Below are 12445 nucleotides of genomic sequence, written 5' to 3'. Positions count from 1 at the left end.
GTTATTAGATTTAAACATTGCATTTGATTAGATTGTATTTTATTAGACTTTGTACTTTATTTGATGTTGAAATACATTTGAACATGTGTTTGTTATGTTGAAATTGAATTTGTGTACATGTTTTTATATGCAGGTCTGTTTTTGTGGTAGTGGATATCACAAAAACATACCTGCAATTTTAAAAAACTGTAGGGGAATATGCCGCGGTTGTTACCAAAACTGCGGCATATAATGCTCGTTTTTTTATTTTTTTTTTATTTTTAAAAATAGACATATGGCCGTGGTTAGTGCTAGAACCGCGACATATTCCCCTGTATTTACCGCGGTTCCAACCGCGGCATATACTGGAACAATTTTTTTTTTTTTTAAAAAATGGGTTTAGGCAGCGGTTCATTGTACAACCGCGGCATATTTCCCAACTTTTTTACCGCGATTATAATCGCGGCCTAAAGTCTCTGATTTACTACCGTGACTAAATATGTCGTGGTTCGTAAAACGCGACGTATAGTGAAAAGTAACCGCGGTAAAATTCCCTCGCTGCACTTCGAATATGTGGGAAGACCACACGACTTACACTTTTCAGAAAATTAAGAAAACATCTTGTATAAATGAATTAGATCATGGTTGGATATTATGTTTTTTTTTTTTTTGTGTGGATTCTTAGACTGACTTATGTTGATTGTGTTAGGAAAAAAGATATTCTTTACTCTTGAGAATAATACTACGAGAATTTTGTACAACATATAAAAAACACTCTACCATTTGAACCTTCACCTTAAATATACTCTCCATAACAAATAACAAAATTTAGCTACACTTTATTACATTATACTATAAAGTACGTGAAAAGTCAAATACTACCTCAAAGCATAGTAGACTTTAGACAACAAACAACGCTACTACAAAACAGGTTTTTTAGGTCTTTTATTTCGAATCTTTTAAGTCTATTTTATAACATATTTAGATTTGTCATACGTAAATTTAAATCTGTTATTAACTAACAAACTTAGATCTTTATACTATTATAAAAAAAATATAACGAATTTAAGTTTATTGTGACCAACTTAAATTTATTATTTTTTTAAAATTTATTTATTTAATCATTAAATCAAAAACTAAAATGAAAAAAATCAAATTAACTAATAAATTAACCAAAAATCACCTAAACTAATTATAAATTAAGCTTGAAATAAAAAATATTAAACATATGAAAAATTTGGAAACTATATATTTTAACATTACATTTCAATTTTTAATATAAATTTTATTCGAATAAATACTTTTAAAAGTAATCAAATTTACATTGATAAAAAAATAATAGTAAAGTAATACAAAAAAAGTCGTATTATATATATATATATATATATATATATATATATATATATATTCAAATATTTTACACTAATTATAATATTAAAATAATTAAATAACTATGCGTTAAACTTTGAAATGAGAAACCAAAAGATGAACAATAGAAAAAGTAGTCTATAAACGTATACAGTACATTGATAAACAGGAGTAAAGTGCATTCAAATGGTCTTATCAGAAGAAAAAAATATATAAAGAACTTTCTTAAATCATCAATAATTTAATCTTTATGAACTGGAATCCTAGACTTATCCATCACTCACCAAAACATCTTTCTTTCCTTTACATTCTCATACTTTATTTTAACATATATTTTCTATCATGAAGTGCGTGTTAGTGTTTATGGAGATGAATATGCAGAAACATTTTCATAAGAAAATTACACCATATTTATGTATTTGAACCAAGCTTTAAGTCAAAGATGATATTTATTAGAACATATAGACTAAAAAAAGCAAATAAACAATGTTCAACCTACAATAAAAACCACTAACACATGGAGATGGCAACAACAGTAGCGACAACGGTAGCGCATGAGACAATGGCGATGGTGGCCGTGCGAGATGCAACGATGGCAACAACAACGTGAGATGCGACGACAACGACTCTAGATCGACACGGCAACTCCAGATCGAGAGGTGATGGCAACAACGACAAATCGAGAGACAACGACGCCAAATAGAGAGGTGACGGACGATGCTAGATTGAGATCGAGAGATGCTGACGACAAGAGGCAATGCAGCACCAGAAGAGAGGCGAGGCAGCGGCCTGCGAGAGGCGAGGCGGCGGCCTGCTAAAGGCGAGGTGGCAACCTGTGGGAGGCGGCGAGGTGATGGCTACGAAAAAAGAAGAAATCTATAAAGATAGAAGAAAATGAAAAGAGAAGAAGAAGAAAATAAGAGAGAAGGGTTTTGTTTTGAATATAAAAAGAATAGAAGAAGAAAGATAACCACGAAAAAGTTTTCATTATGGTTAAACCTAAATTTAAGTCTAATAGAAATTAACTATTGCAAAATTAAAGTATTATTATATTAGAAAAGATTTTAGGGTTAAATATGTTTTTAGTCCTTATACTTTGGGGCAATTTTGGTTTTAGTCCCTCTTTCAAACTAAGGTACAATTTAGTCTTTTAACTTTAGAAAACTCTGGTTTTAGTCATTTTTACCAAATTATTTTAACTTTATTTGCTATTTCAAACGCGTTTCTCAGTTAACATTGAAGCAAAAATGTGTCAAACAGTGTAAACAATCCAAATGCTATAATGAAACGTGCTTGAAACAACAAATAAAGTTAAAAAAAAATTGGTAAAAAGGACTAAAACCAACTGCATGTAGTCTGACACTTACTTTTATATAGGCATATAATAGTTGACAATAAAAGAAAATGTCCAACTCTGATGTTGAGGTGGTGTTTCACCATGGGGGTAAGTTTCTCAATGATAGGTAATTTATGTTGAGATTGTTGACAACACAAAATCTATATCAAACTGGTTTTTATATATATGTTCCAGTATTACATGTTCTTATTCTGTAATGTTTGTCATATCCGCTGAACATGTTTTGATTGAATTACATTGTATGTTCTTATGTTTAATTGAGTGTTATATTTGTGGAACATGCTTGTATTGAAATATGAGATAAAATGTTTTTATTCATTACACATTTCTAAAAGAAAAGATCACAAGCACCTTTTGAACTTATAAGTGTTGTGACAAAATTCTAGTTCAGTCGAATACACTCTTAATGGATTCGACTATGCTAAAACCTTTGTACAAATTTTGTGAACAAGTGTTGTGTGAGATTTTGAGTTGAAAAGAATTTCAAAATGATTTTTCATGTGTCAGTTGACATTGTGAAATGCATATTCGACTGTGTTACTTTTCTGTTTGAAATTTTGTTAAGCGTACAAGCTCCAACAGTTATATTTTCAAAAGTTAGTTTATATTGTATGACCTGGTCAACTGTAATAAATATGTCTTGATTCTGTTGACTGAGGAGTCTTTATGTTGACTGTCTGTTATAACTATTTTAATACAGTCAACTGTATTAGTAGGCTATTCGACTATGAATCAATCTGATGAAACAGAAACTATAAATAGACAGAACACAAATTGTTCTGTGACTTTTGTGATTTAACATTTTCATTTTCCTGTTTCAGATTGAATTTGTTAGAAGCTCCAAGAATTCTCCAAGAAGACGGTGGTGATCTTGCTTGAGAGGAATTTAGAAGGAGAAGTCATTGTTCTCACTGTTTGATCAATATCTGCACAAAGAAGGTGCTTCTGGTTTGATCTTGATAGGCTTGGCATTCTGTGAAGACTGTTGTTTTTGACTGAAGGCTTGGCAACCTGTGAAGTCTGCTGGAATAGGCTTGGCATCCTGTGAAGAGTGCTAGTGACACGTTGAGGATTGTTCGACGTGGATGCAGATTGTAGAATAGGGGATTCTTGTTGCAATTCTGGTTTTGTGTGTGCAACTATATTTGGTTTTGGGTTAGAGAGGAGATTTATATTTTTACGTGATGCTTCTATAAATTCCTTGTTGTAAAAACCGCAATCATTATAGTGCATTTGCTTCCTGGGTTGGAAGGACATTGGATGTAGGCATTGTTGGCCGAACCAGTATAAACACAGTGTTTGAATTTTCTCATCCCTACACTCTTTATTTTCCAGTTGACTATATCTGCCAGTCAGTCAACTGCGTTTTTTCGCTGCACTAAATTTTCAATAACTTGCATTTCAAGGAAAGATCAAAAGCTTTGAATTTTTCATACCAAGATTGCTAAAAGTTTTTAATTTTGAATTAACACCAATTCACCCCCCGTCTTGGTGTAAAAAGAAGCCAACCTGTTTCATAACAATTGACACCAGTGCTGGTTTTCATAAGATATTTGAAAATTCAGTCGACTCTGTTTTTATTTTATTCGACTGTAAAACCTGGGGATGGCTTCAAATTTTCAAACTTTTGGTGAAGGTGCTTCAACAAACAGACCACCTCTGTTTGCTGGTGAAAATTATCCTTTTTGGAAAATTCGCATGCAGATCTTTCTTGAATCGCAAGATAAAGGAATTGTGGATGCTACTTTAAATGGTCAATTTGTACCTACAAAAATTGTTGATAGTAAAATTGTTTTGAAACCTTTTACTGAGTGGACTGCTGATGAAAATAGAAAAGCTCAGTATGATGTTAAAGCTAGGAATATTATTGCCTCTGCACTAACTATTGATGAATTTTTCAGGATATCCCAATGCAAGTCTACAAAGGAAATGTGGGATGTTCTAGAGGTAACACATGAAGGTACAGATGAAGTCAAGAGAGCCAGGAAGAATTCACTGATACAAGAATATGAGTTGTTCAAAATGGAAGCTGGTGAAAGCATCTATGATGTCCAGAAACGGTTCACTCCCATCGTAAATCACCTGATGGCTCTTGGCAAAGTTTTTGCAAAGAAGAGATCAACATAAAGATTTTGAAAAGTCTGAACAGGAACTGGCAATCAAAAGTCACTGCAATGAATCCAAAGATCTTACAACGATGAATATGGCTACCTTGTTTGGCAAGTTACGGGAACATGAGTTAGAACTTGGTAGACTGAAGGATGAAAAGGAGATTGAAGAAAAGAAGTCCATAACTCTGAAAGCTTCTTGCAAGAACATCACAGAAATAGAGATGGACGACAAAGAATTGATGACCTTGATGGTAAGAAAATTTAGTCGACTTATACAAAATGATAGTGAACTGTCTAACCATGCAGGTCTAAGCAAAAAGAAGAGCTTCAGCACAAATGTTGTCCAGTGCTATGAATGTGGAAAATAAGGCCACATGAAGCCTGAATGCCCTGAATTACAGCCAAAAAAGAAAGGGAAGAAGAGATTTCTTCAAGGCAGAAACATGAGAAAGAAAGGAGCTTACATTGCTTGGAAAAACTCAGATTTAGAAAGCTCAAGTGATGAAAATGTTGACCAAGAGGAGAAATCCAACATATGTCATATGGCTGGAACGACAAAGAGTGATTATGACAGTGATGAAGAATTTGAGAAGCTGCTTATAGAAGAGAAATATCAGCAGCTGATTGAGACATACAGAGAATTACATGCTGACGCAATGCGACTGGAATACAAGGTTAATCGACTGAACTCTGAAAAAAGAGATTATGAATATAGAATTGATAACCTTGTTACTGAGAATGATAAATTAGAAAAAGAGTTAAAGGAAGCTTTGTCATCTGCTAGAAATATTGAAACCAAAATTGTTATTGTTGAAAAAGTTTGTGAAAATTGTTCAAAACACATTGAAAAGATAAATTACTTGACTGGTAAGCTATCAAAGTTTGCTCAAGCTAGTGACAATTTAGATGTTGTATTAAAATCTTCTAGCAGAAGCAAGAATAGACAAGGAATCGGATATAAAGGTTACTCTAACAGAACCAATGCTAGAAAGCTTAATGATTTAAGAAAACCTGCCAGAAATGCATGTTTTTATTGTAACTGTGTTGGTCATACTGTTAGAAATTGCTATTATAGAAATGTTGTTGTTCCTCAAGGATTATATGTATGGATACCAAAGGAACATGTGACAAGAACTAACAATCAAGGAACCAAAATTAAATGGGTACCAACAACCAAAACTTAATTGTTTTGCAGGTTATGCAGCTGATATAGAACTGTTCTCAAGGATGAATTTACCATGAATATATCAGACACCTTGAATGTCTACAACTGGTAAACCTGTATCTATCTGCTGCATCATGCATGTATTAATTAATTGTTGCTGAAATGATTGTTTGTATTGGGTGTTGAATTGATTGAATTACTGAATCTGATTAAAAGTGAATTTTAACAAGTTACAGTCGACTGGTATATTAATGTATAGGTGATGAAAAGTTTTGATTAGTCTGAAATTTAAAATTTCATTTTGGTGCGAAAGTGAAAATTAGGAATTCCCTCCAATTTGTTATTCAATATAAACTTGTTAAAATCTTGACAATCAGAAGCCACTGCATTCACTCCCATTGATCGTGTACTTCACTAGTCTAATTTCTTCTAAGAGTATCATTGATCATCTTCAAACCACAATGGCCTTCAACTCTACACCGAGAAGAAGGGTTAAGTCCATGGCCACTAGAAGCTCCAGAAGGGTGTATGATTTGAACGGGTGGATAAGCGACGACGAAGCTCAGTCAAAGTTTCTTGATTGCTGGAAAAGAAGAACCCTAGTTAAGCACAAATTTCTTAAGCTAAAGTTCTTTAGGAATGAAGGGTTTCAGTTCCAAAGATGGATTAAGCGTCAAGGACTGAAACAGTTTGTTGAGATGGCAAGTCTATGGTATCTTGACCTTGTAAGAGTATTCTACTGTAACCTGAAGATTGTTGATAGTGTTCTCTATTCTCGGGTTAAGGGAATTGACATCAAATTGACTGATGACATCTGGAAAGCTGTTGGAGGACTAAGAATTGGTGGTGACTGATGAAGGTTGAAAAACAGTTATTTTCATATGTCATTTTAGACCTAATTACGCCCTTTACTACTTGGAATGAGCTTAGAATCAAGCAAAACTCAATAAATGAGTCTGTACAGAGTCAAAAGCTCTTTTTAGCGATATTATGCCTGTTTTGCATTGTTTTGTAGCTATTTTGAGGAAATGAAGAATGAAGCTGAAGATAAAGGTCGTAGACTCAAAAAAATAGAAGAAAATTGAAGAAAATTGTATTTTAGTCCGTCACACGAGTATTTTTATACTGGCTCGATTCAACAAAATCTACGTCCAGTCGTTAATCACTATAAAGAGTGATTAACAGTTCCACTAAAAACAATCTCACAGATTACAATTAAGTGAATAACAGTAAGATAAAGAAAATCACTCTACCAACTTGAAGACAACCGCTCCGGCAATCGACCAACGATTCGCGAGCTTCTCCTTTCACAAGACCAGGCAGAGCACACTCTACCAACTCGAAGAGAACTGCTCCGGCAATCGACCAACGATTCGCGAGCTTCTCCTTTCACAAGACCAGGCAGAGCATCTTGCTAACTTGAAGAGAGTCTGCTCCGACTATCGACACACGATACGCGAGCCTCTCCTTTCACAAGACCAAGCAAGGGCACCTTGCTAACTTGAAGAGAGTCTGCTCCGACTATCGACACACGATACGCGAGCCTCTCCTTTCACAAGACCAAGCAAGGGAACAATGAACAAAAGCTTTCTGAGAACTTCCCTCTGACACACAGTGTTCTAATTTGCTTTTTCAGTTCAAAACGTTGCTTCTGAAGATTTCAAAAACCAAATATATAGCCAAGTACACTAAATGCCAAAGGTCAGCTCCCAACTGCCATGAATAATCGATTATTGTAAGTGATAATCGATTATTCGAGTCCGTTACAGAGTTTTCAAAAAGTGATAATCGATTATATGAAGTGATAATCGATTATTCAAGTATGACTTGTGATAATCGATTATTGCTTCATGATAATCGATTATTCTAGTACAAAAAGCATGTGATAATCCATTATAGCTTGTCCATAATCGATTATTCCAGTAAAAATTACAAGGTTTAATATTTTCCTACTACATTCAAAATCTACAAGTTGCAGCATCATCAAAACACATCTTCAGGTTTTACCAATACTCCTTATTGGTAACACTCCTCACCTATCAATACCCCTATTTCGAATTCAGAGTCATTCTTTTGACAGGGGACGACGACCAGACCTAATTTTGCTCTCTAGAGAGGATCTCTTGGATGCTTAGGCTCCTTTTCATCTTTTCTAGGGTTTGCTTTTCCATTCTTCTTCCATTTCTCATCTAGTTTCACCATGTCAATGGTGAACTAAACCCTATTGTTGTTGGGGGAAACAATGTAATCTTTTGATACTCTCTTTTATTGAAACTCTTGATTATTTATATGGTTTCCATATGTTTGATCGTTAATTGTTGGGTTCTCATCTGTGCTTAAGGCCTTTATCGTTTAACTAATTCGGTAACTGTTGTTTGTCTTTATTGATACGGAGACGTACAGTAATGTCATGAACTGGTGAGTAATTTCTTGATTTTGCAATACCACCTAGGGATAGGGGTAGGACGATCAATTGCGTTAACTTCTGCTCTATAATGTTGTATTAATTGCTAGGGGAGGCTAGGGATAGCAAGCCAGTAGTTAATATTAGGCTCTTTTCGCCGAGGGATCGGGTTAAGGGTAGGCTAAGAAAGTTGCAAGACAATTAATTAATCAAACTAATAATTCAAGAGGAGTAGATAAGAGAGAGTGGATTAGATGAAATTGTAAACCCCCAACAACTCCATTCATCCATTGTTTTCTTTTGTCAATTGAATCAATCTCTTTTGCATGTTAATATTTTTGTTCTCAAATCAATTTATCAATTTTTATTTTCAAGTCTTATTATTTTAATTCACGTGAACGAGAAAGCCTTTCGAGTCTCTTGGGAAGAACGATATTGGGTTTTACCAATTATATTACTTGAACGATTTAGTACGCTTGTCAATCCGTCAACAGTGACAAATGTCATCTTGGAATAGAGGGGTTCAAAAAGCTGAATGAGTATCAACAATGTATGAAAAATGTTGAAGATCATCGGATGAATACAAACTACAAAACAGGTGGTACGAAGAAAGATGAAAGAATGGCTATCTACATCATAGCCTATATACTTTGGCTAGAGGAGGAAACTATGCACAAGCCACCACTGAAGACTTAATGTTGCTGAAAGCCTTAAATGAGAACATTCAAGTTGATTGGCCAGCAGCCATCTTTGATAACATGTTAAAGGTGACTAAATCAGAATCAGGAAAGCTGCCTTACTGTGTCTTCATTTTAAAAATACTGATTTATTGTGGTGTGGAATGCATTGGTGAATCCAGTGAGCAATATCAAAACTCAAGCTTTGTTGACAAAATTGTTCTTCACTTAATGCACATGGAGAAAACATCTGAAGGATGGAAATACAAAGATGAGATTTCAATCGACAACAACGCACCATCAACCTCTCAAGTGAATCAGTACAAAGGGAGAAATGAGTTTGAAAGGATTGTTCTGCAAGAACTAGCTGAGATCAAAAGATGGATTAGTGAGCAGAAAAACAACAACCAAGGTCATGAAAATTCTGAAGATGCTAGCTCTTCTGGAAAATTGTCTCAAAGAAGTAATGATGATAGTGAAGAGACAAGATCAGAGGATAATGCAAGTGACATGGTTCTCAAGTCTTTCACTAATAAGAAAAGATAGAAAAACTAAAAGTTCTAGACTAGGGGTTTTCACTTTGTATAATGGCATATAAAGCCATCTTTTGATATTTTGCTTTGATTCCTTGTTACTGCATCTACCAATGTAATATCTTTTCTATCAAGGAAATGAAAATTTGCAATTTGAGTCAATCCATTTACTTAATCTGTTTTAATGAATTCTTATAAATTGTTTGATTGATTCGACTTTGTTCAGATTGCAGTCAACTGTGCTTAAACTGTCATGCATCTATATACATTGACTTCTATTATGATATTATTTTATTCTTGCTTAACCACTATGCTTGATCTGGAAGAGGTTTTTGAAAGGTTTTGTAGGAAGGACATTGCTTTGATGATTTACATTTGGAATTCAACAGCTGCAAAGCAATGCATTCGACTAATGATTTAATGCATTCGACTGCGTCTATATGGGTTAAAAATTCCAATTTTGGAATTTGATTCTATCCTTACTGTTTGCTTAAATCATTATTATTATGCTATTATCTCTAATCTTTACCTGTTTAATATTCAAATTGAGATAATATTGTGAGATTGTTGATATTTGTATCATTACATATATATGTGAATTAATAGTTTGGCTATGATACAAATTTGTGCTTAAACTGTTACTTATCTGTGATATTCTGCATTGTGCAATCAAACTGTTTTTGAAAATCATGCATAATGACAGGGGGAGTATCACTGCTTTACACATTGTTTCATCACACATCTATATTTCAGGGGGAATTTACATTGTTTTGTGATGAACTTGTGATTTTGAGAGCATCATTGTACTTCATACATTACATATCTTTTTGATGCATCTCTGTTGTTTTTTAAAACTGGATAAATATCTGAGCATTCCTTTTTTGTTAATGCACAAAGGGGGAGGGTATTACATGAGTGTACGAGAGCAAGTCTATATGGGGAGAATTGTTGCATCATACTTTATCTACTTGATATTTTTTGCTGTATATGCAGAGTAACTGAACTGTGCTAATGTTTCTGAAATATATGTTTTTACTCTGTCTGCTGTGGAACTGTACAAACATGGTTATGTTATTAATCATGGTTGTGCATCATCAAAAAAGGGGGAGACTATTGAGATTGTTGACAACACAAACTCTATATCAAACTAGATTTTGATGATGACAACTCAGTGCTTAATAACAATATCTATGTTCCAGTATTACATGTTCTTATTCTATAATGTTTGTCATATCCGCTGAACATGTTTTGATTGAATTACATTGTATGTTCCTATGTTTGATTGAGTGTTATATTTGTGGAACATGCTTTTCTTGAAATGTGAGATAAAATATTTTTTATCATTACACATTTCTGAAAGAAAAGATCATAAGCACCTTTTGAACTTATAAGTGTTGTGACAAAATTCTAGTCCAGTCGAATACACTCTTAATGGATTCGACTATGCTAAAATCTTTGTACAGATTTTGTGAACAAGTGTTGTGTGACATTTTGAGTTGAAAAGAATTTCAAAGTGATTTTTCATGTGTCAGTTGACATTGTGAAATGCATATTCGACTGTGTTACTGTTCTGTTTGAAATTCTTTTAACCCTATAAGCTGCAATGGTTATATTTTAAAAAGTTAGTTAAAACTATATGAAGTGGTCAACTGTAATAAATGTGTCTTGATTCTATTGACTGAAGAGCCTTTATTTTGACTGTCTGTTATAACTGTTTTAATACAGTCGACTGTATTAGTAGGCTATTCAACTATGAATCTATCTAATGAAACAGATAGCTATAAATAGACAGAACACAAATTATTCTATGACTTTTTTTATTTAACATTTTCATTTTCCTGTTTCAGATTGAATTCGTTAGAAGCTTCTCCAAGAAGACGGTGGTGATCTTGCTTGAGAGGAATTCAGAAGGAGAAGTCATTGTTCTCACTGTTTGATCAATCTCTGCACAAAGAAGGTGCTTCTGGTTTGATCTTGATAGGCTTGGCATCCTGTGAAGAGTGTTGTTTTTGACTAAAGGCTTGACAACCTGTGAAGTCTGCTGGAATAGGCTTGACATCCTGTGAAGAGGGCTGGTGACACGTTGAGGATTGTTCGACGTGGGTGCAGATTGCAGAAGAGGAGATTCTTGCTGCAATTCTAGTTTTGTGTGTGCATCTATATTTGGTTTTGGGTTAGAGAGGAGATTTATATTTTTGTGTGGGGCTTCTATAAATTCCTTGGTGTAAAAACCGCAACCATTATAGTGCATTTTCTTTTTGGGTTGGAAGGACATTGGATGTAGGCATTGTTGGCCAAACCAGTATAAACACAATGTTTGAATTTTCTCATCCCTACACTCTTTATTTTCTAGTCGACTATATCTGTCAATCAGTCAACTGCATTTTTTCGCTGCACTAAATTTTTCATACCAAGATTGCGAAAAGATTTTAATTTTGAATTAACACCAATTCACCCCCCCCCCCTCTTGGTGTAAAAAGAAGCCAACTTGTTTCATAACAATTTAGATACCATGGAGGTGATACGAGTACCTTGATCATTGACCGAGACAAGTGGAGTTATTTTGAAATAATGGTCATATTGAAGGAGATGGGTTATAGAAATGTTAAGGAGTTGTGGTATTCCCTAGGTGGTTCTGTATTAGAAGTTAGGTTGGAATTGTTAAGTGATGACATAGGTGCATGTGGTGAACACTGCGTTTTTGAATGGTCAAGCTCATTTGTTTGTGGTTCACATGGTGTCCGAACCTGATTATATTCATATGTTGCAATATGATTGTCAACCCCAAGTTTGCGAACATGGTGAAGATGAGGTTGATGAGGTTGGTTGAGGAGGGTGAACATGGTGAAGA

Source organism: Vigna radiata, chromosome 11 (genome assembly GCF_000741045.1).
Source record: "Vigna radiata var. radiata cultivar VC1973A chromosome 11, Vradiata_ver6, whole genome shotgun sequence".
In the NCBI taxonomy this organism is placed as follows: domain Eukaryota; kingdom Viridiplantae; phylum Streptophyta; class Magnoliopsida; order Fabales; family Fabaceae; genus Vigna; species Vigna radiata.
The sequence above is the reverse complement of the archived record's forward strand: the minus strand, read 5'-3'. Positions refer to the sequence as shown.